Source organism: Corvus hawaiiensis, chromosome 2 (genome assembly GCF_020740725.1).
Source record: "Corvus hawaiiensis isolate bCorHaw1 chromosome 2, bCorHaw1.pri.cur, whole genome shotgun sequence".
NCBI lineage: Eukaryota > Metazoa > Chordata > Aves > Passeriformes > Corvidae > Corvus > Corvus hawaiiensis.
Genome location: NC_063214.1, coordinates 111,320,455 through 111,344,687, shown reverse-complemented (window position 1 = coordinate 111,344,687; position 24,233 = coordinate 111,320,455). Strand labels below are relative to the sequence as shown.

The following is a 24,233-nucleotide window of genomic DNA, read 5'->3' as shown; positions in this document are numbered from 1 at the left end:
CTATTTTAAAAATGAGCTTTAAATAGTAAGAGGGTCTGTCTGCCCTCTAAGATAAGCAGAAAGACAATTTGTACTTTAAAACAAATTGTGGACTTAAATAAATGGGTATCTAAATTTAATTACAAAAATTTATCTTTCTTTCTGGTGTGCCCCTTTCCCTTTTCTCTGGGGCAAACTTGTGTGGGTTGTTTTTGTCTTTTTAATTAGAGCCTTAATAGATAACCCTCAAAGCAAAATCTAAAGCTTTTGGGTTCTAAAAACTGCTATTATTTGAACTTAGTCTTGCCATACTATTTTTACGGTATTTTTCCTCTATCCTGCAAGAACATTTACACTATGAATTTCCAGTAAAAGAATAAATAAAGAAAAAACCTTCCTTTTTAAGCTAAGAATATTATGTCAACCTTGATAGCAAAAATACAAGGTAATTCTATAATGAACTGTCTCTGGTTGAAAATTCAGTAATCCTCATTCATCAAAACAAAGCATGAAGTTGAAAGCTTATCTGAGAGCATTCTGAGGGGGGTCAATAAAAATAACAATAAAAGTGAGGATTGTAGAACCACAGTTGCTGCCAAATAAGCAATAAATTCACTTATTTACATATTTCAGGTGGCACTGACACAGCCTGATACACTTTGGGCTACATTATTTGCATTCCTGCATTCAGGTTTCATTATTAGATAAACCACAGTCTAGCTTTTACCTATATATATACATATATATATATATGTGTGTGTATATATGTGTATATATATATAAAACTTTTAAGCAATGGTTTTCATACTCTGTATCACTGTGGGATAAAACACACCAAAATATATGTTAAAATCTTGACTCCAGCAGTAATCTAAAGCCAGCTACACAGCTACACAGCAAGCAGCTCCTGCCAAACTCTGAGATGCACTGCCCACAGCTTCCCCTATTATGAAACGCAGACTCCCTCTGAGTTATGAATTCAGGACTAGCACAGAGACAGTAGCCTGTCTTGCACATGTCAAGATACTGTCATTCAGGTGACTGGTGGCTTCTTGACTCCTTGACTTCCAGAAACTTTGAACCAGCTCCTGTGGTAATGCATGAAGGAGCTTGGATGGAAAAACCTGTGTAGGTCTAAACCAGACATGCAGGTTAGACTGCGCAGTGGGTCCTGGTGGAGTAGGCAAACCTCCAATACAGTGCTCTTGAATTCCCTAAGAACAAATTAATGGAGCATTTTCTGTCTAGCAGTGAGTTGGACCAGGCAGGAAAGCACAAGAAAAGTAAAACCCTAGTGGTTAAACAGCCCGTAACTGTGCAAATAAAATGATAAAAAATAATGGCAAAAATAACATATGAGAGTTGACATAATGGTTGTATTTTCAATATTAACACCTATGATTTTATAACAAAAGGTGTGTATATACATTCATACCTCTACTTATATTTATATATATGCTTGTATATATACATCAGTATTATCTGAAACCCATCAAAATAAACACAAACTAAAGCTAAAAGATTCATTTTAATACGAGGCATTTCAGATGGCTGGCAAGCCTTATTTACACATTTCCTGTATTTTTATATATTTAAAGAAACATCAAAGGTTTTTAACAAGAAAATTATATTCTCATAGCCATAAAGTATACTCTTGTGATTGCATTAGAGTGGCTGTGCAATATAACGTCTTTGCTGGCTGACAATGGTTTTTGCTATGTTAATTAAATAAGTCTGTGATCTTTATTCATTAAAATTAATGCAATAATATCTATGTTGAAGGTTCACATTGGACTCAGTCTGGCAAGCTGAATGAAACAACTTCACTGGAGTTACTCTAGCATTATTCTTGACGAAACAGAGCTCTGACAGGAGATTCTGTGTGAAATCGGTTTACCCTTGCTTGACTTAATATTATTCCAAATCAGCAAACACGAGTATCTTCAGAGCAGACAAAAATGTCTTCTATTAAACAAAGCTATGGAAACCACAAGTCTCCAGGCGACAGGTTGTGCCAGGCACGGAGCCCGCTGGCTGGGGCATTCCTGCTGTGATGGGGAAATGCCGCCGGCGTCACCGCGGAGCTCTGCGGTCCAGCCCTGGTCGAAAGCCGTCAGCTGGAATTAGCCCAAAGGATGGCACTGAGCATGGCTTGTCAATTCCAGTAACAAGACCTGAAAAAAACAGCAAAGGTTTCATGTACGAAACCCAAGATCCCTTCACCTCTGGGACTGTCTCCCAGAGAGATACAGGAGCTGCCCTGCTCCTGCTTTCCCATTGGGAAAGCTGCTCTTTGGAAGGCAGGCAGTACCTGCGAGCATGCAGCAGGTGATGGCTCTGTGCCGACAGGCAAATGCACTGCATGAAATATGAGAACCTTGCTGCTAAGATTTTAAAATTCCCAAATCTAATTCACTACACACTGTGAGACCAACAGCAGCCTTTCCCACAACTCCCCGGGCACTGGATTAAGGTTTGATGAATAAGAGCAAACACAGAGTCAAAGTTCAGCATCAAAACCAGAAAGCCCTATCACTATTAACATTTTTGTTCTGTTAACCAGGTGGGTTACACCAGAACCCTGGTAGAAATGAAAACCACAAGCTACCTTTGATTCATGACCATCCATATTTTATATACAATTAATTCAGGCAACAGGGTAAAATAAGAAGATGAATAGTGAAGTAATCTCAAATTAAAAAGACTGATTAGTATTTAGGAAACAGGCAGCTGACCCAGCCACCCCCAGTAGTATGACTCACAGTACTATTTTCATATTTGTATTATTTAGCATCTAAGGACCTTAGCTGAGAGTCCTGTTCTGCTAAGAACTTGCATAAAGTACTCTGAAAATATCTTCCCCAATTAATTTTCTACCGAGCAGAAAATGTTTTCATTAAAATTTTATGTCTAAAATGGCACCTTTTGATTCAATCCTCCCAAAATATAAGTGCTAAATAAATAAAATATATTAAAAAATCCACCCTCCAACCAACATGGAAATTACTTCTTTTCTGGAGGCTGGAAGAATGGAAATACTTTCTATGATTTCCAAGAGCTGGCAAAAAATTGAATTTCCACTGAGGTAGGAAGAAGAAATTGACATTAACTTTTTCTCTAACCCTACTTCATAGACAATAAAATAGAAATATTAAGCAGAGAGTTTATATTATAAATAGATGAAACACTAAAAAATACAAGAAGGCAGAATGTGTTTATGTCTTTCAGTGTTTAGAGACAAGAAATTGAAGTATGGATAAATTCAGCGAATTTTTACAGAGTAGCAATATTTGGAACTAGTGAAAGGGCCTGATTTTAAACACCAAAGAAATAAAAGACATTCATTGCATTAGCAAACATGGCAGTCTTAAGCATTAAGTGATACTACAAATGGACAAAATCAAGAGAAAACAGTAATTAAGGAAGGTCCCCTTTAAGTGAACAGCCATAAGTAGAAGTAGAGTGTCTGTCCATTGAGTCATGAGACTGTTCTTTGACAGAATATATGATATTATATATAATAAATATATGATACATTTTTACATATACGAAGGACTGAAGAAGCAGTATGAAGGAGGATAAGTTAAACTAACTAAAGACTGAAACCTATCTGTATTTTGATTAACCTGACAATTTTTTAGAAGGAACTAGCTCAGGATGTACACTAACACTGTATAATCACTAAATATATTTTTAGTGATTGATTTTAACAATCTTTACGAGTTTTCCATCACAGCAACTGAAAGTACTTGAGACCAGGGGTGGTGTTACAACCTTTTAAGAAACTAGACATTCCTTTCCCTGAATAAACAATATATGGGGTTTGCATACCCTTTAATGATGGAAATTAATGACTGTTTGTACTGTCAATAATATAGTAAAGCTTTATTGGATTCTGTTAAAGTTTACAAGATTTTCTTTTTCTAATCTATGTTACTCTATTAAATAGAAGCAGTATGAGGGTTTTTTTCCACAGAAAATAACAAAAATGAGGAAATTAGATGATAAAGCTGGAGATAGATCCAAAATCTACAGAGTGCAGTAGGCCTCGTTCCATTTCCATCACTGTGTTTTGGACCAGGACTTTAGTAATGAGGACTTGAACAGCAAAATTAGGTTGTTCAGTCGACATTAAAAAATCTTTATTAAGCAGTAGCACAATTGCTGGGTTGGTAAAATGAACAGAGAGTGAAGAACTACAGTCTGAAGAACACACAGTCCATCTAGTCAGATAGCAGACCTCCAAGGGAAGCCAGGGACAAATCCTCTGGAAGAAGCATCCTTTAACACTTCAGAAATCACAGACACATACATCCACTGATTACACCATAACTGGAGTACACATTGAGACAGCCTTCTAACTGTCTATTACACAGCCTGATAATCTTCTTACCTAGGTATCTACTGCAATGCAACATCTCAAAATCTTGTTTTTATCAAGATATTCTAATCCATTAGAGCTTTCTCTTCACTGTATCCTTGTCCATAGGAGACAAAGGATTTGAACGAGCTATGTAAAGGAGTGCTTTCCTTTACTCATTTTTCATTTTCCACAATTAAATTTTATTGGTCATCAGGAAAACAATATTTAAGATAACCCAAAGTATCTTTCCATAGCTTTCAATACCCCTGCATCACCTGTTTTTCCATATTGTATCTTCCTCTTTTCTCTGAATAAAACAAAACCTTCCTCTCTTTCTTCAGATGGGAATCTTTTCATGTGGAAGACTTTTTTTTTTTTTTTTTTTTTTTTTTTTTGCTGTTATTCTCTGGTCTTTTCTTCTTTCTTAGTAGGTTTCTGGATAAGAAGTGATCAAAGGCAGACATATTATTCATACTGAGTATGAGAGTGAAGCGTTGCTGAGCGTTATACAAGAAATACTACACAAAATTTTACATTTCTTTGATAATATATATATATAAACTTTCTTCTACTATAAACTGAGCAAATACCCAGTTGACCTTTTCTACAACAAGGGGCAAGAGACTTTTGATAGTATCTGTTGTTCTGTCAGGGGAGATATACAGGAAACATTTAGATTGTATCTTCCAAAGTTTTACCATGTAGATTTCTAAAATTACATTTGATACCATGTAGCCCTTTGATGTCCTTTCAAAGTATGTTTCTGCTTTGACATTCCAAAATACATTTGTGTTGTCTTCAAACATGCTGTATTTACAGACCATTCAAAAAATAAATACTAGATCAACCTTAAAACACAGCTACTGTCTCATGGCTTCTTTGAATGATGCTTGTTTTCCTACATTTAGCATAAGAAAAAACTACAGTATTTCCCGTTTATGGCTTGCTCTCAGTCTTCCTCTGGGCATGTATGTAAGTGCACAGGTAAAGGCATATGTATGCACAGGCATAAGTAAGTATCTGTATTTGTGCATGTGTACATGTGCATAATTCTCCTCTAGTGACCAGCTACAGAAACAATCTCTGAAAGTATACATGAAGCTATTAGAGAGTATCCAAAGTATGGCCACAAGGATGGTGAAGGGTCTAGAAGGCAAACCTTATGAGGAGGGGTTGAGGTCACTTGGTCTGTTCAGCCTGGAGGAGACTGAGGGGAGACCTCATTGCAGTTACAACTTCCTCATGAGGGGAAGAGGAGGTGACAGTAATGATCTCTTCACTCTTATGACCAGTGACAGGACTCAAGGAAATGGCCTAAAGTTGTGTCAGGGGAGGTCTAGGTTGGGTATCAGGAAAAAAGTTTTTCACCCAGAGGGTGGTTGGGCATCAGAACAGGCTCCCCAGGAAACTGGTGACAGCACCAAGCCTGTCTGAGACCAAAAAGTGTTTGGACACTGCTCTCAGGCACATAGTGTGACTCTTGAGGAGTCCTGTGCAGGGCCAGGAGTTGGACTCAATGATCCTGATGGGTCTCCTTCGAATCAGCATATTCTATGATTCTATGATAACTTAATATATAGGTATGTGCATAAAGACAGTGTGAATCAGCCAGCCTGATTTAACATTGGTGTAAGCACACCACTTTCAGCTATGGAACCTCCAAAGAAATGTCTAGTAGGAAGTTCACAGGCCTTGTCTGTTTTGTAAAAGATGTTGAACGAAATAAACTCTGTGTATACTGAACATGCAGATCTTATTGACAGATTGATACACACACATATCTCCATCACATGCACAACTTTCTGGAAAGGAAATGCCATGCATTTCCACTTATGCCATTCTAAAATGAGCAAAGGAGTTTCTGGGGGGGGGGGGGGAAGTTTTAATGTGGGAGGAGACAGCCAGAAAGCATTAAAGGAAAGTCGAAGATGCAGAATGCCAAGGTGCTGTATGGTAACAGCTGTGCTCTGCTGCCATCCTGAAATTCTGTGCACTGAGCAGCAACCTGACAGACACATGGCTAAAATTGCTGCCAGGGATCAGTGCCACACAAAAGCATCCTGGCCAAACACATTCCTGTGCAGACATTGTGGCTCTATCCCAAGGCTTCCATCATACCAACAGATCTTGGTGTAGGAATTATCCCTGAGGCATATGATCTGAGCTCAGAGTCAAAACCAGTAAAGGTGCACTGTCAAATGGATGTAGGCAGGAACAAATGTACGTGCAGGTCCCTTACAGCACTCAGGCACAGCAACTCTCAGTCTGAGGCAACTGGTATGGGAACTCAGACAGGTCACAGCTGGTTAAGATCACTCCTAACCACCAGTAGAAGCCTTTCCTTGCACATGACAACGGATGCACATTACTATGACTTCATTTTCCCTGAAACAGTCTAAACTTCTGGTTGGAATTAAGAAGAAATTGTTACTGACTCTCCAAGCACACATTACTAAGTGAATTTAATAGGGGAAACTGAGATACTGAGTTTTTACACAGCAGTGGCACTAACTTTGTAAGTCAGTCAGTACCTCTGCCAGTCTTGCAAGAGAACTGTGAGATTTTTGTTGAAAATTCCAAAGTTTGTACTTCGTCAGAGGAAAGTCTGATTTCTGGAAATTATCAGTCTTTTCTTAAATTTTTTGGCCATTTCTTTTCAGTCTTTTCACTTAACAGAAAACATTCTTTCTCTCATGTTCCTGACATTCATTTATTATTTTATGGAGAAGCACCTCAAATTGCCTCAACTGAGAGATCACCGTCTCATTGCATGACTGGAAACAGGCATGAAAACAAAAAGGTGATGGCCCTTGCACTGAAGACTTTAAGGATTCTCAAAAAAAACAAAACAAAATCAAGCACTGGGAGTTGGGAACTGCAATAACTTTAAGCATCTGGGTACCACTAGTAAAGAACAGACAAGAGGAATATAGAAATATAGTCCATCTCTGAAGATAGAGAAGATACTTCACCATTGTCTGCACATTTACAAGCTTTTCTGCCCCCATTTTAACCCACTCTGCAGTCTCCATCTTCTTCCTCTTTCACCATGCTCTATTCGCTGTGGACAGCTTTGAAGCACCAGAGAACAGAAAACTTTGACACCACTACCCCTTGTCTACCTGCTGATTGTATATATTTGTAGAGATGGTATTGGTCTTCTCAACACATGAATTAGGTTTCTGTATTTCTTTTCATAAGCTACACTGAGCATTTCCTAAATTATTCCCAGAAGTAAAAAACAAAATGGAAATAATATCTACTTCATTGGCAAAAATCTAAATGTTTTCATGTTCTCCCTTTCTCCTATTTCATCCCAATTTAAAAATCTTTGTGAGTAAATGCTGTAGTTGATGCTACAACCATCAAAGGATTATTGTCTGTGTGCTATTCCTATAAACATGAAACTTTAAAGCACATAAAGCAGTAAGACTGATGCGCTTGGTTCGTTTGTTCAGACCTAGTTATTGAGGCATAAATACTGTGCTGCATAACACCATGGAATGACCTAGGAGTGCCTATAATACACAGGTACAGTGAGACCTAGAAAAGCAGAGTACTCAATGTTAAAACAGAGAACCAGCACTACCTGATTTCCTTGCCCTGGTCTTACTGAGCTTTGGCAAATGACACAGGATTTTCCCTTTCTGCAGGATGGAGTTCCATATGTGAGTACCTATGCAAAGCTTGAATATTAACATTAAAAACCCACAAGTTTTCATCTTCATTATTCTCTCCTTCCTCCCCACCCCCAAAGGAGTTTTCACCTAAATGTAAATTAATTTTAAGCTGTCACAAATAAAATTAATTGGTGTATTTCATCTGTTTTTCTTTTAGGAGTATGAAAACGACATGAAAGTGCATAAAAAATGATATGTTAAATGATCCCTCCTAAGTCACTAAGTCACTGTGGTCCATCACTGCATATTTAATTACATTTTAAATTAAAAGTATACACTTGAATTGATAGAGCATAATGGCTGCTTTGGTGCTGCTGTAGACATTCACATAAAGACTTAAAGAAATACATGGATTACTGACCTGACAGGCCATGACAGTAACCTAACACAGCCATTATGGTCTCTACTGTGAATTCTTCTTATTTCATAGACCCCTGACACAAGGGATGGAAACAGGATAGAGGTTTATAATAGAAATGCTGACACAACCTTACCTATAGCTGTGCAAATGGTGCCTCTAAAATTAAACTTTACAACTTCAGCACCACTAGATAAGTTGCTAGTTTTTAAACATATTAATCACAGCTTCATGTTTCAATTGCCATATATTATCATGCCGTGTGAACTATAAAAATAAAATTATTCCCAGCCACTAAAGATCACAGCTGTTATGAAACACAGAAGTATACCCAAACACTTCTCTATAAGTGCAAATACACTGAAGGAAAACCTCCGTTGATTATACTTTTTTTTTTTTTTCCCTAATACATGGGTTCAACATAATGGCCACAGAAAGCACTCTGAATACATTACAAGACTATCACTGAATAGTAAAAAAGCTTCATTAAGATCTGTCTTGTATGTTTCAAATTTTCTTATCAGCAGTAAAACAAGTCTACTGTCTTCAGTGACAATGACAGTCAGAAGCCTGCTCTTTCAGAGGAAGGCACTGAGATTATTCTTCATGCACTGCTGTTTTCTTTAACAGCCAGCTCTCCAGCAATAGCGAGGAGTGGGTGGCCAAACTCTCACTGCTTTCAGTGGTCTGCGATTTGGAGCCTGGAAATGTTTTATGTAAATATTTCTCTTCACATTTTCTCTTCATTTGTCCGAGTGATTTACAGCTTTACTTCAGCAAGGAAAGTTTCCTCTTGAAAAAGCTATATTTGGTGCAAACTGAACAGATATTTCATTGGAGCTGAAACACTCTATTTTTACCAAGTGGCCATTGCTAACTACAACAATAAAATTAATCTAGAAATAAACTGGGTGGCTCACCACTCTCTATTGTCCTGAATTTGCAAATCCTTGCATGCTGCATGCCACTTTACATGTATCATGTGATACATTCCCACACTGTCAGTGCCTACTCCTCTACAGCACCAGTTTTATAACACCTTCTGGAGACAATTGTGCTTTCCTTTAAGATGGGTGGCACAGGTATGTAGCCTGTGTGTCACAAGGGGTCTGGTAAGGAATCAATGGAAAGAGCATGCCTGTAATTATGTGAGGCAGAACAGAGTATGCAATGGACATTTCTGAAAATTATAAGAGCTGTAGCAATGCATAGGAGTTGCCATAGTGTTATTCTGACCCCTGAAGGATGGAAACAGAGTTAACTTCATATCCTTTTTTTTCCAGTTTACTCAGATACTAGATGAACATCAAACTCTAAACTGCATTAGCAGGATTTTTTAGCGCTTGCCCAGACCTATCCTCCAGAAATATGAAAACAGTCATGAACTAATGCTGAACCAACTTTAAAATACTGATGTTTTCAGGGAAGCAGAAAAAAAATATTTTTCAGGCTGCTGTAGGATAAAATTACTGTGAGTTTGATAGTGCATTAAATCTAGTAGGTATGTGAAGATCATGTTTATCAAGAGATATAAAACCCACTCTGCCCTCACCTCCTCTCAACTGAAAAGTATTTTAGTGACATTTTGCTAGAATGAATTCAGAGTGAAGTGGGGAAGGACACAGGTCAGTGATGATAAGATCACTCATTTCAGCTAAGATTTCATCAGGCTTACATTTTTCAAAAAATGCATCTGTTAGAGGTATGGGCCCTCAGCAGTGCCTTTGTGAGTTTATCTGTCTTCAAGGAGTGCTCTTCCCCTCCCCCTGAACAGATAGGAAAAGTGATTCAGGATTCTAAAAGGGGCATTTAGGCATATCCTGACACTGCTATCTTTGAGCACAATTTGCTGAAAAAGTCTGAGTTAAACAAATGGGACTCCTGTTACACCTTTGCTCTTCACCTACTCACTTCTAAGATGCTTGAAATGTGCTAATGGATCACCTTTTAGGTTCCTGTAAATGTAACAGGTGTACGAAGCTGTTGTATCTGACAATACTTTTTTCTCACGTCAGTCACGCTGTATTGTAACATACTGAAGCAGCACCCTGCCAAAGCTGTGAGCAGTCACTGCTCACACCGAGAAAGACACAACGCTGTCTGTGCTGGGCGCCGCACACACCCGGGCGAAGCGGCACCAGCTCTGCCTTGAGCACTGGGAGAGAGGTCAGCAGAATGCCGTGCTTGGAGGTAGGCGACGGCGAGGGGAGAGGAGGAGGATCAATTTTAATTTGGGTTTTGTTCCTCCTCCGCTCAGCTGTTGCCATGCTCCCCAGTCCCAGGTTGCGGTGTGACCTTGCCGAGCAGCGCGCAGCCCGGGCTGCTCAATGGGACCATTGTGCAGCCTTGCAGGGGCTCTTCGGGAGCCTCTCCCCGGGTGTGGCTGAACCAGCGCCTCGGCAGCCTCCTCCTCCTCCTCCGTGAACTCCTTGTCCCGGGGAAACTCCGCCAGCAGCATGCTGATGCAAAAGGCAGCCTGCGAGAGGCAAACCCCTTGTCAGGAGCTGAGCAAGGATCTCCCCTCCTCTGCCCAGGTCTCCATCCCTCGCTGCCGGGAGCGCTACAAAGTTAACCCAAGTGATCGATACGCTATAGGAGCATATTATTCCACTATCGGCGACTGATGCCACTGATGTAATCAAGTTACATAATCGCCGTCTTTGCACAAATACATCCATCTTCCTACAGACAGATCTGCATATCTTCTTCCATCCATTATGCATGAACTCACCAGCAGTATATAAGGGTACATATTTTCGCACACACTATGTAACTTTAGCATTGCAGTGTATTGCACTGCACAACGTCATCACTATCGATTCCCTCAACCTTCCCCCATTCCCTCTTATCAGAATTGATTTTGCAGAGAGAGATTACCAATGTGCATTGCTCAGATCCCTTTAAATCTTTACAGGCTGAAGTGCTTCCCTCACTCGCTACTGTTCTTAAGAAGACGATCTTTTCTTTTTCTTCCGTCTCGCTTCACACCACAAGTAACAGGAATGAATTCCCACACAGTCCCTCAGCCAGATGTATGTATGTATGTATGAAATACCGAAGATAGCATCTCTGTTTGCACATCTTCCAATTCCCATACACGTGGTCCGAGGTTTCAGTAGGTAAGTTATTGGGTAAAAAAAGATGTTTTGTAAGAGTAGCTGGATGAGAGATTTTCAGGCTAGTGACATTTATGGTATTTCTCTACTATGAAGCTGAGGGGATTTTGTCCTTACCGCCCCTCACTTCATAATTTCCTTGCAGGATTTACAGGAACAGTTGTAATCCCAAATTACCAGTGCAATTTAACCCCTTTAGCACCAGTGCATTGTACCACGATCAATACGGACCACCACCTTAAAGTTTAACAACTTGAAAAGCAGGTTTTCTCTACCTCTATTGCAGCTATGAAATGCAGCAGAACGCTGCACAGAGTTGGAAACATCTATTTAAGCAGAGGATGGGATCCGATCTCATATTAATTAGATTCCATCACAGAGAGCTTCTTTACTGTCACATACCCTTTCCAGTCAAATATATTACAACCAGGAAAATAAAAAAAAAAAAAAATTAAAAAAAAAAAAAAGAGGGAAAATGAAAGACTCCTTGCTCTTACAGTACTCTCCCAAATCCAGAGGGTGCATGAATACAGAGGGATGAGATTTTTTTTTTTTTTTTTTTTAATCGCAAAAAGCACTCACCAGAAGACCTACTGCAGTTATTCCACTCAACTGCCAATAGCGGCTGGAGCCCCTCGCATCAGGGTAATGCAGCAATCCCGAAAGTGCCCATTTCAGTCACCCGCCACCAAGTTTAGCAATGCCGGGCTTTTGCCTGTATAAAATGACCTTACCCACAGGAGTCTCCCGAAATATTCCTCCGGTGCGATCAGTCAGCGAGGCGAGTGCCGGTCACCACACTGCGCAGTCGGCCGGAGAAGCCCCGTGTTTACTCCTGGGGCTCAGCTGGCCGCGAGTGCCGCGGACGCGGCGCCCATCCATCCACCGCTGCCAGCTCCGCCGCGGGCGCAGGTAATTCCATACAGACTTCGGCGCCCCCCCACCCCCCCGAGTCGCCCCTTCCTTCCTAGTTCAGAAAGTGCCCGCGTCGCCGGCGGGAGGTACCATCCAGGTGCGGCGAGGGGGGGCAGGGGGGAAGGAGGCGGCCGGCCTGGGGGCCCCCGCGCCGCCCGCGGGCAGCTCCGCGCCCAGCGCGCCGCCGCCGCCGAGGGCCGGGTCCCGGCTGCCCGCACAAGTATCCGGCGAGGGACGGTCCGGAGGGGGTTCCTTTCCCGGTGCTGGTGGCTGTGGGGAAAACGCTCCGGGGGGGGCCGGGGGAGGGTGCTTGCCGGGTCCTAGCACCAGCACCGCAGCGCCAAGAAAAAAAAAAAAAAAAAAAAAAAAAAAAAAAAAAAAAAAAAAAAAAAAAAAAGGAGGGGGAGGTTTGGGGGGAAAATTCTCCAAATGGAAAAGAAGAAAGGAAAAAAAAATCAGTTGTCCGCTTGCCCCGAACGATACTAATCCCCGGTGAAAATGACAAGTGATCAGCACAGAAGAGGAGGTCTTGATTGATAACCACAATCCACCCAAAATATCCTCGGGAGCAGAGGAAGAGAGGGAGGGAGAGAGGCGAGAGAAACTGCAGTGCATAAACGATCCCTGTGTTCCTACGAGACGGGCTCGCTCGCTCGGCTGAACGCGCCCTCCGCCGGGCCGGCAGGAAGGGGCCGGCACTGCCACCCGATGGACACCGCCGCACTCGCGCCGTTCTGCGGGGGGAGCTGCCGGGGAGGGCCCTTGCGAAGGGATCCTGGAGAAACTCCTGGGGAGCGGGGCCTCCCTCCCTCCGCCCCGGCGCCGCCCGCCTCCCCGCGCCGCCTCGGTCCGCAGCGCCGGCGCCGCTCCGGTCCGCGCCTGCCGGGACAGCGGCGGGGGCACGGCCGGGAGAGGATCGCCGGATGCGCAACACGCGCGGGGGTCAGCCTGCTCTGCTTTACCTCTTGTGCTTTATTTTATTTTTCTCCCCCGTTCCCCTCCGGTTTCCCAAGCGAAGTGTTTTAGGAGAGATGATACATTATCTATTCTTGGATTTTTATAAGGCAAACTGTGGGCCTCGCTGTTGCCATGGGATCTTCTTTGTGCGAACTCTCTGAACTGTGTGGGAACAGTTTTATTTCCTTCCCTTCAGATTTTTGTCTTTATTTTTTTTTTTTCCCTTCTCTTCTGTAACTCTGCTGAGGATATGTATCAAAATGTAACTGCATTATTGCCAATTTAGATTAACAGCAGCTGCAAGGTGCATCTAATTAGGAATGTTAATTACTTCATGAAATAAATAGTCATTTGCAGATGTTTATTGTACTAAACAAATGTTCTATAAAACATAACTCAAATTCTGACACTCCCCCTCAGTAAATTTGTTCCCATTCCTGCACAAAGGTGCAGGGGACTAGGCACCTCTTTGTCAATTGCATCTACCCTTCAGGTGCAAACTCAAAGGGAAGAGATAGACAGAGTTGCCTGTGCATAGGTACAGGTTTGGATCAGAGGCATTTTGAACTCTTACAACCCGTTGTATGGGGTGGGAGCATGGAGGAGCAGGAAATAGCTGAGCAATATGAGATAAACGTGTACAGTAATGTATATGTTTATATCTTTGTAAATACTGCTCTCCAAAACTGGAACAAAGAGACTTGGCAACATTCATTTACCTCTTAATCCATCCCGGCTTCTTGTAGGGCCACAGAGAGGACTCCAAACTGCTGAAGTTACTAAACTCCCAGTATCTTACAAGGGAAGGGAGAAAAGAAAAAGCTGCATGTGGGAGAATGTGATTTTATTACAGAACATGATAAAGGATTATCGATAGGCAGATGATGTGCCATGCAGAGTCAGTGGGTTGCAGGAGGGGTGGGAGCTGTTGCAGAATTTGTGGAACTTGCTCACACCCCACCCCACCTTGCCTTATAACAGAACGGCATTCTTCACTTCAGATAAAAAAATAGATGAAACTAGAAATGAGTGCAGCAACCAGTAGTCAAAATCCAATGTTAAAACACAAAAATTAATGTGATTGGTTAAACCAGGCATTCAGATACTACTATGATGAGTGATCCATATGTGTGGGCAGGTAAAAGACATATGAAAAACTTTATGGGATTCTCTCTGTGGATCAGTACAGGGCATTTTAAGTTAGCTAAATGACTCATACCATATACTTTAGAGAGCCTGTTTGGGTGCTTGATTTAGATGCCCATCCATCCTAGCTGTTTGACAGAGTGAGAGGGAAGGACAGAGAGGTTCCCAACTTTGATTCTCACCGTTACCCTTTGGGAGAGCTGCTTTCTCACCATGGAGGTGAGACAACAGACTCCCAGCACAGGCATCTCCATGGCAGGACTTCTGAGAGTCTGCTTTGTGCCTTGACAGAGCAACAGATGCTTGAGGCTGCTCATCCTCTGCCTAGGGCAGAGAGTAGGAAGGAGGTACTTGGGGCTAACCCTAGCCATTTGCCTTCAGTTCCTGATACTTTGAAGATTTGTCTTCTACTGATAGTAGAAGTCATTTAATGTCTCCATCCTTTTTTTTCCTTCTCTGTATAATGTGAATTAACACTGTTCTTATTCATAAGGGTGCAATGAAGATAAAAAGGCATTAATGTCTGTTAGGTGTTCTTACACAGTGGTCATGGGAGCTATATAAGTTCCCTGAGAGGCTGATTAAGTGTCTTGCAGAAGAAACGGAAAATGAAAAAGGGTGGAAGCCAAAAGCTCTGAACAAAATACAATGGAATTGCTAAAATGGCTGAAACCAGACTAATAACACAGAAAAGCTGTAGACCATTCACATGTGCAGAATACAAACCACCTGTGTTCTTCAGTTAAATTTATCCCAGGGTTAAAGAAACTAGATTCAGTTCATTTCTCAGTTACTGAATTGCTCTGAATAGCAATGCAATTGTATGGACATAAGTATAAGAGATTTTAAATTTAATTTTTTTTGTCAGCCACACACCTAATCTCTAATTGGCTTCATCCTCCCCTTAATAAGTGTGGCTTTCGTAATATAGAAGGGAATCTCCTTTGTCCTCATCATGACTTGTGTTTTCAAGATAGTTCATCAAAGAGAAAAGCATAATCTTGTCTGTTTTGTAAACATTGTTTTAATTCCATGGCATTCAGTGCATGCTGAAATGTATAATATCAATGAGTAGTGTATCTTGTACCTGAACCATGTGTGAGATCTTGAGGCCTTGTGTCCCTTGAAATAAGGAAGAGGCACAAACCACATCCTCATATATACTTTAGTAAGTGTCTTTAAAAGGATCATCACATTTAGTGTGTCTTAAGGAAAGCGAAACAGTACAGTCAAAGTAAGCTTCCTTTTCTAAAAGTAATACATATTTAAAATGAAAGGGCTGACAGAATACATGGCTGTGAAGAATGGTAACATCATGCAGAATGCTCTTGATTAGTAAATCCAATCTGCTTGAATAGGTACTGCCCAAGAGCTGATACCATCCCTGAGATGCCAGGAGTTCTACAAAACTTCATCGCCTCATGCTTACCCTGCCAGCAAATCTGTCTAGAAGGTCCAAAGAGTGACAGATCTTGATTTCTTGCTACCTGCCTGTGGATTTTAGGTAGTAAATATTGTTTACATTTGTGTATTTATTTTCCACTTTTTAGCAAATGTAGTGGGAGAAACAGAGGAACACAAAACACCAGCACTTGCACATTCTCTTGCTGAGTGTGCATATGCAATAGAACTATGACATTATATGAATCTAAGAGCATGGAAGACAAGCGTAGATTTTTAGATTAAAAAAGTAATGAAATCAGAATTTCCAAAATGTGCCTTCACTCCCCCACTAAAAATACCAAACAGAACCCCTGCTCATGTAAAAATCTACATCTGAACCCCTTTTATCCTGTATACTGCATTCTCAAACTAATTACTAAACAGTTTCAGTAAAGCAAAAAGATCAGCATTTTATCTATCTTTTTGCTTTTCTTTTCTTTTCCCCTTTTCAAAACACAATTACATTGATCTTATTAGAAACAGGCTCCATTTTTGTCGTCTTCTGGCAGACTAAGTAGACTTGAATGCTTCAGAGAGAACAAAGTAAAACCCAAAATCTGCTATGTGAATAACTTCCTAGTTCTTGAGTTCTTGTGTATATTTTCTATTTTTAATTTTTTGTATATTTTAAGTTATATATAATTACATTTTATTTGTTGTGTGCTTTATGTATTGTACTTTACATATTACATCCTTTTCATAAGTCTAGGCAAGAGTGTTCAAGAAAGAAGATATTTTTAAAAGAATAATCTCTAATTCCATGCAATGTGAAAATTTCAAAAGCAATTTCCTTTACAGAGGAGCCTGACTCTAAAGAGTACATACCTAGTGAGGGAATAATACTCATCTCATAAAAAAGAGGTTTAATCACAAAAAGTCATTTTTATACTCTTAATTGCAATTATGTTTTTCTTTTCCTGAACCACTGTTGGGTTTGCATGGCCAGGTTTTGGTAGTGCGGAAAGGAGGAGCTACAGGGGTGGCTTCTGTGAGAAGCTGCTGGAAGCTTCCTCTATGTCCAGCAGAGCCAATGCCAGCCAGCTCCAGGATGGACTCGCTGCTGACCAAGGCTGAGCTCATCAGGAATGGTGGGAACCTCTGTGATAACATATTTGAGAAGAAGAAAAAAAAAAAAATTATTGTGAAGTTGTAATCACAACCAGCGAAGAGCAAGGTGAGAACATGTGAGAGGAACAACTCTGCAGACACCAAGGTCAGTGGAGGGGAGCAATAGAGAGGCTTTGGTGGGTGGGTGGGTGGGTGGCATCCAGCCAGTGTCAACCCACCACAGCCACATACACCTTTCTGTAAGTATAAGCGTGCTGTGCTCATTGCTGAGCTGTGTTGTCCCAAATGCTACAGTTGTACCATGCTGTTCTTGTTGGTACCATTTTTGTGTGACTAATTTGGTGTCTTTGTGCAGAGAGTGTCAGACAGCTCAGGCTATTTGGTACCCAGCTCTGCCAGGGCCTCGCTGCTGAGACAAATTTTCTGCGTCAGATACTCATCAGCTGTAGATGGCCTGAGCAAAGCATTACAGCACCTATGGATGAAAAGTGATGTTGCATAAAAGCTAGTAGTAACAAATATCTTGTTGCTACTTTAGCACGTGCATTTCATTGATTTTCAATGTTTAAAGAAAACAGAATTTACATATCTATATATATCTATATCTATCTATCTATCTATATATATAAGCTTTGTTGTCCTGCAACTTATTGCTTTAACCTAATATAGCAAAGGATAATGCCAATGTAATTAAATGCTCATCTCTTGCCCATTTTTAATTTTGTAGAATAAATGGTTACTTGCTGTTCCCCTAGTCTCTCATTAGAGTTTCTCAAATGAAGATAATACCCATCCATAAGCTGCTTAGAACATATACCTCATCTATTTAATTAAACAGTACTCTATCACAAGATGAGAAAACTGAAACGATGGGGTGCATTCATGCATTTAAAAAATTGCGTATGTTTCAGTTCAGAGTTGGGTTTTTTTTCCCTCAAGGAGCTAACAGAAGGCAGCAATAAGGGATTATTTTCCTTTGGGGGTCTGTTTAGTTTTAGAGTATTCAGAAATAGAAATCTAATCCAATTCCTATAAAGTCTATAGAAAGACTTATATTGCTTCAGTAGGTGTTACAGCAGTCTAGCACTACTGTTGTCTAATCAAAGATCATAAATTGGAGATTTTAAATAAGAGCATTATTTGGAAAAGAGTTGCCTAAGAATGATTGACCCAAGTTACCAGAGTAATCTCTCAGGCGGTGATGTGTCCCAGCAGTGGCCAGGGCTGGATGGCTGCAGGTGAAAAGGCAGGGCTGGTGACAACCAAAAGCAATTCTCATGTAATGCCCCTCCCAACTTATGACAGCTGCCAGTAGAGGGATTTTCACTTTTCATCATGAGAAAATGCTAGTCACGAATGTGAAAAGCATTAGCAATTAAGAAACAAATTGATCTGAAAAAAACCCCAAACAACCCAACACCCAAACCCTAAAGGAAAAAGCAAGACCACAAGCAAAACTTTGCTGAGTCATCACCTGCTTTGTGAAAAACTTTTAGTCTATTCATTTTTTCTTTTTTCATTCTAAAAATCGCCAGAAGGTGGAAAATGTGCCAGGAGAACAGATCCCATGGGCTGCTGCTCCCTCCCTACTGTGCTTGCTCCCCTGCTCAGCAGACTCCCCAGCACCTCCTTCCCAGCCCACTCCAGCCACTGAACCCTTCTATTGCTGAAAGCTTTTCTCAGGAGGATGGGGATATTTCCATAGCCTCCTGCCCACCTGTGGGCAGGGCATGGCAGGCAGTGGCAGGGCAGGTATCAGGAACCTTCCCCAGCAGCCCCATCCAATCCATCCATGTGGATATTATACATCAATTAATAAATATTGTTTCTATGCACTCCTGGACATCTGTCAGCACCTGCCCATTCTCACTCTGAGATGTGGTAACAGTCCTGTTTGCATGAATGGGGTGCACATGGTCATCATGTCATTAATGACTGCATAATGCAAATTTTGTTCTTTTGACTGCAGAGTCATCTGTTGAAGCATTCACTCCCTCACCACTGAAATTACTTTTGCAGCCTTGGTGCAGCTTGATAAACCAAAATGTGGAGTCATGCAGGTCAGGGGAGCGATGGGACTGCCAGGAGCAGTAAGGTGCTCACTCAGATGCAGCTCCATATGAGCAAGTTCCCAAAGAAGTATCGCTACTTTCATCCTGAAGTACATTAAGCACTAAACTTTCATGTATCAAAGAGCGTGACTGACAAAAACAAAACCAAATCTAGAAATTGCCTGTGTAGATGTAAACCACTTTGACAGGAGCAGACTAAAATTTAACTGGTTTAATGTTCCTGAGTAAAAATATCCTTTGGAAAGTTATGAAGCAGAATAAGAGATTGCTAAAATCAAAGATGTGTGAATTATCTACCTCACAGAGCCCGTGAATCAATTACATATAAAGCTAAACATGTCAAAATTAATTAACCTAAGAAGTGTTTATTACTCAGTGTTGTTGATTTTCTGTCTCCTCTCTATACATGCACACGTGCGCATTGCAAGGAACTTGATTTTGTGCTTACCAATGCATCAGTTTAGCAGCTGCAAAGGTTTGTCCCAGTTATTAATATAGGGGATTAGAGTCATCTGCAGTCAGTATGTGTTGTAGCTTCATTTTGCTATTTGGATGCCACGAGGAGATCTAGACTTCTACATATAGACCTGGGCTGCACACGTGGGAATAACTTACTTGAGGGCAGGCAGGGACAGCACACGCAATGGAAAGAAGGAGGGGAAAAATCAACATCTTTATTACGTGTATGACAGTTCTTGGTTGCAAAATCTGCGTGAGAAGAATGTATCAATACAGCTGTACTATGGACCACCTATCTAAGGTGGGAACAATGACTGTAAAGGATATTAGAAAGATTAGGAAGGAAAGCAAAGAAAATGATAGCAATACAAAACCTCAGCTGCTTTATGTGGATTGCATGTTATGGTGGAACATGGTGATTAAAGTTTAGGACATAATAAACAGTTGCTCTTTGGAGCAGCTAAGCAAAGAACTCACAAGAGGAGAAGCAGCTCTTTAAACAGTGCACAAGACCAAGTTCAAGAGCCAATTATTTAAGTACCACTGTACAATAATCACTGTGAAGTATGCAAATTCCTGAAGCAAATCTCCCTGGATCTCTCCAAATATGTATCAAAACAATCTCACCTTCTCTTAATGAAATATTGCTTTACTGTAAAGAGGGGCAATACCTAAATATAATGGAAGTTATTTAAAATGAACTTTAAAAAAATACACTCCAAATGGTAAAAATATTAGTTGGTGCAAAGGATGCTGTTCAAAGACATCATGTTACAGGATTGGTGAAAGAACCCATCAGATCCTTAAAAAGGGCTAGCTTGATCCTGACAAATAGTAAAGGGTCTTTCAGAGATTAAAAACCCCCTTCCTTCCAACATGAAAATCACAGCCCAATAATTGGAAATTATATATAGTAAATTAAATGTAAAGCTATAGCAACTCAGCCCTGACAAAAGTGTTGAGAATCAACCCACTAACAGCATATAGCATAGAGAAAAAATATTTTCAAACTCATTAGAAGGTGAAGCTTGCCATCATTGGTAACAGCAGATGATTCAGTAGGATGAGAATTAGCAGAAAAAAACCCAGTCAATAGAGCAGTAACAAGTTGAAAAATAGTCCATTTGCAGATTTTTTTCTAGTACATTTGAGATGTTTTAGCATCTAAGGGTGTTAAAATTATTATTGCTATCATAGTTTAAAGTATTTTTGGTTTCACAAAAATCTTATAGTACTCATAAAGGAAACTATCAATATCACTATCAAAGTTTCACAAAAATGTCAGCTTAATGTTAAACAATTTCCATCAATCAAAACATCAAGAATTATTGGGACAAGAAATGACAAATAAACTGAAAAGAAACTTTATTCCACAGTATAAATCTGCAGTGAACTTTTTTCTGGAACATGACATATGATTGGGTCACCCTGTCTGAAAAAAAGTCTTAATTAATAATTAGTATTAAGCAAAGCAACTAGCAAGGGAATAGTCAAATAGAACATGTTTGCTTAGAGGAATGGAGGATGACTGAACAGACCAGGTCTATTTGGTTTGAAAAGATGATACAAAGAGAAATATGTGAGATCTGTAAGGTAATAAGCAGTGTAAGGACCAATGTTTTCAGTACACAAGAATGAGGAGGCAGCCAGTGAAATTATGTTATGACATTTTCAAAACAGATGCATAACAAATAAGTAAATTGTATAATTCATTCATTGCCTCAGGACATGTTGAAGGCCAAAGTATAATCAGTTATGAAAGATTAAGTACATTCTTGTTGGAGAGACCTCTCTTCTGTATTAAAAAATAATCTGACTACAACTTCCCAGCCAGAAATGCCTAAACTGTGTGCAGCCAAGGCAGAAGGACACACCAGAGAAAGATAGTCTGCTTCACTTGTTTCTTTCACCCTTTGCCCAGGTTTCCTGTATTAGTCATTCTTAGAGATGACACAGTGGGCTGGCTGGGTCTTTGTGCTGAATCTCCATGGACGTGGTTTTTTTTGGTTTTTTTTTTTTTATGGCATATGGAACTTGAAAGTTTTGCATTTTTGGAAGAGTTAATGCACATTATTCATGGTTAATGCAACACAGAATCTAGAAATAAATGACAATGAATGTCACTTGCCTGGGTTACTGTACAGAAATTTCATTTTCCAATGGTGTTTACTTCTGTCTAAAAAGGGATTAAAACACTGCTACCAGGTAAGAATTCCTGAATTTATTCAATGTTCATGTTTCAGATATAAGTAAGCAGACATGAATGCAATAGGAAGAAAGAGGAGAGATCCTGAGAAAGCAGGAAATTCAGGCTCAATTTCACTTCTATCAGGCACTGTTAAATATATTGAGCCATATTAATTATACCACTCCATTTAAACTGGTACAAAGCCTCCCACTTTTACATATTTTGGTTTGGGTTTTTAAAATCATTTATTCATGGCCTACAACCTGTAACCTTACTAGTAGAGTTTCTAGTATTTCAGGAAGGTTAAAAAACTGTTCATATGACAGAAACCTTCCTAACATCCCCTCAGATCTGGAGTGAATAAAAATTGCATTTGTGGGTGATGGCAGCATGGCAGGGCCTCTGTGTTATTTGCAGCAAAAGGGTTAAAGGAAATGGGTTTTAATATGGTTATGTGGGGGTTCTGTTGCTATCTGAATCTTTCTTCAAGTCTGTGCAGGACCATGAGAGCCTTGGTAGGAGAGTATTGCACCCTCCTGAAATGCGATGTAGCTACAGAACAACTTCACAGCACAAACAAATTTGAGGCCTCACACAGCTAAGTAAGGGTGCCAGCTTTTCCTGATGTGGATCTGTAAACAATTCTGTCAAACTTTTGTTATCCATAGTGTGAAATTCAAATTTCCCAGGTCCAACATTTTTGTTCTTCCAGCTTTATTTTTTACATTAAATATTCTCTTGAAATAACAGCAAAAATAAATGCTACAATTTTAGCATGATTGTTACAAAAGGTCTGTGACAGCACAGAAAGCAAGCTGCAGACAATGAAAAATGAAGGATCAGAAATTAGTAAGATTTAAAAGAACACTCCTGTATAACTTTGTTTGGCGGACGTGCAAAAAACATAACTTCCATTTCAATGTGTAGTTTTGCCTTGCTTAATCTTAAAATGCCAATTTTTTCAAGGGCCAGGATTCTTTCTTCTAACAGGGGACAACAAGCTGTTCCTTCTGAGATCAACAGTGACGGTGTAGCATTTCCTGAAAGGAGAGAGACAACTGTCAAAGCAAAGGAGAAAGTTTTGTTTTCAGCAGTGAAGAGAGACAAATCAGAATAAGAAAAAAGAATGAAGGCAGAGGATAGTGGCGAGGTCTGAAATGAAGGCAATGTGATCTGAATGCTGATGAAGAGGCATTGACAAGATGAAAGATCTCTCTCTGTCGTGCTCTCGCTCTCTCATTTCCAGTGTGTAAAATCTGTCCTGTTGACACACTCCTGCACTCTTTTTATATCACAAAACTGGAACAAACAGGATTCACAATCAGTGGTGGTGACACAGCCCCTGTGAAATATAGTCGCTAAGGGAAGGGCTCAGCACCTGCCTCCCATTCTCCCCCACTTTTTGAGGTCCTTCCATCCCTGTAACTGGACTTTATCAAGGTTTTAGAATGCTTCTCTGAGTAATTCAGGCTGATTACAAACAGAGGTCTATGAGGTACTCACAATTCACGTCCACTAGCCAGGGCATACAGTATAGTTAAATATTCAGGTGTTTTACTTATATGTAATTTAAGTGTATTCATAATGTAACACAGTTCTCTGTTGGATGTCAGTAGTCACAGGAAATCCCATTTTTCAAAACAAAACAAAACAACAAAAACAAGCAGACATATCATGTTTGAAAATTAAAGTTTGCCAAACTTTAAAAATAATTTAAAAAACACCTTTAATAGTAGATACATTGAGGCCTGCTTAAGTTCTTTCTTCAACATATGCATATGTTGGTAAAATGGTAAAATGTATTAATGGTAAAATGTCACTTTCCAGCCATCAAGCCATTGGTTTCAATGGCAGTTCCTTTCAAAGAATCAGAGTCTTCAAATCTCCTTTCAAAGTATCAGCTATTGCTCAGAACAGCGTGTATTCTTGCAGAAAATACTTTCTCACGGTGTAGAACAGCCTATAGTGGCAGATATCAGTATAACATGAGTCTAAATGTGTTGTCTTATTTTGAAGTATGCAATATACGGACAACAGAACTGTGCATTGCAGTTAAAAATAATTCTAAGTTTTATGTTGTATCTGAGGTAGTACTGGCTTAATTGTCCTTCTGTATAATGACTTTTTAAAACCAGTGCATAAGAAGCTTTTTAGTTTTTCCCCCTCTATAATACAGCTGTAGGGAAACTGTGATTTCACTGAAATCAATCAAGAAGATCAAGGAAACTAAGGTCCTTTTTCAAATCCTTCACTCTTTAGTAAAAGGCTTGTTCACTTTTGTGGCTAATTTGCCTAAAAAGAGTAAAATTAAATTATAAATTTATCTGCATTATATATAGGAGTCATGAGGTTTAGTTAGTTAATACTTATAGAGGTTTTCATAAAGGTGAAGTACATTTTATTATTGTTGAATATTTAACAGCAAGTAGTATGCAAAACAGTTTCATTAGAATTTTTCAAAGGCACTTCTGGAAGGTTTCCCTGAAATT

At 39.9% G+C, this 24,233-nt stretch overlaps 1 protein-coding gene across 2 annotated transcripts in view; it reads right to left on the bottom strand.

Annotated features, from left to right (window-relative positions):
* IL1RAPL1 (interleukin 1 receptor accessory protein like 1) overlaps positions 1-12,300 on the bottom strand; it is a 705,736-nt gene extending 693,436 nt beyond the window's left edge. The window contains exon 1 of one of the 2 annotated variants that reach the window (XM_048288405.1): positions 12,231-12,300. The gene's annotated coding sequence lies outside the window, so the exon portion shown is untranslated. The other variant, XM_048288412.1, reaches the window with a different exon arrangement.
* Between the last annotated feature and the right edge of the window lie 11,933 nt (positions 12,301-24,233).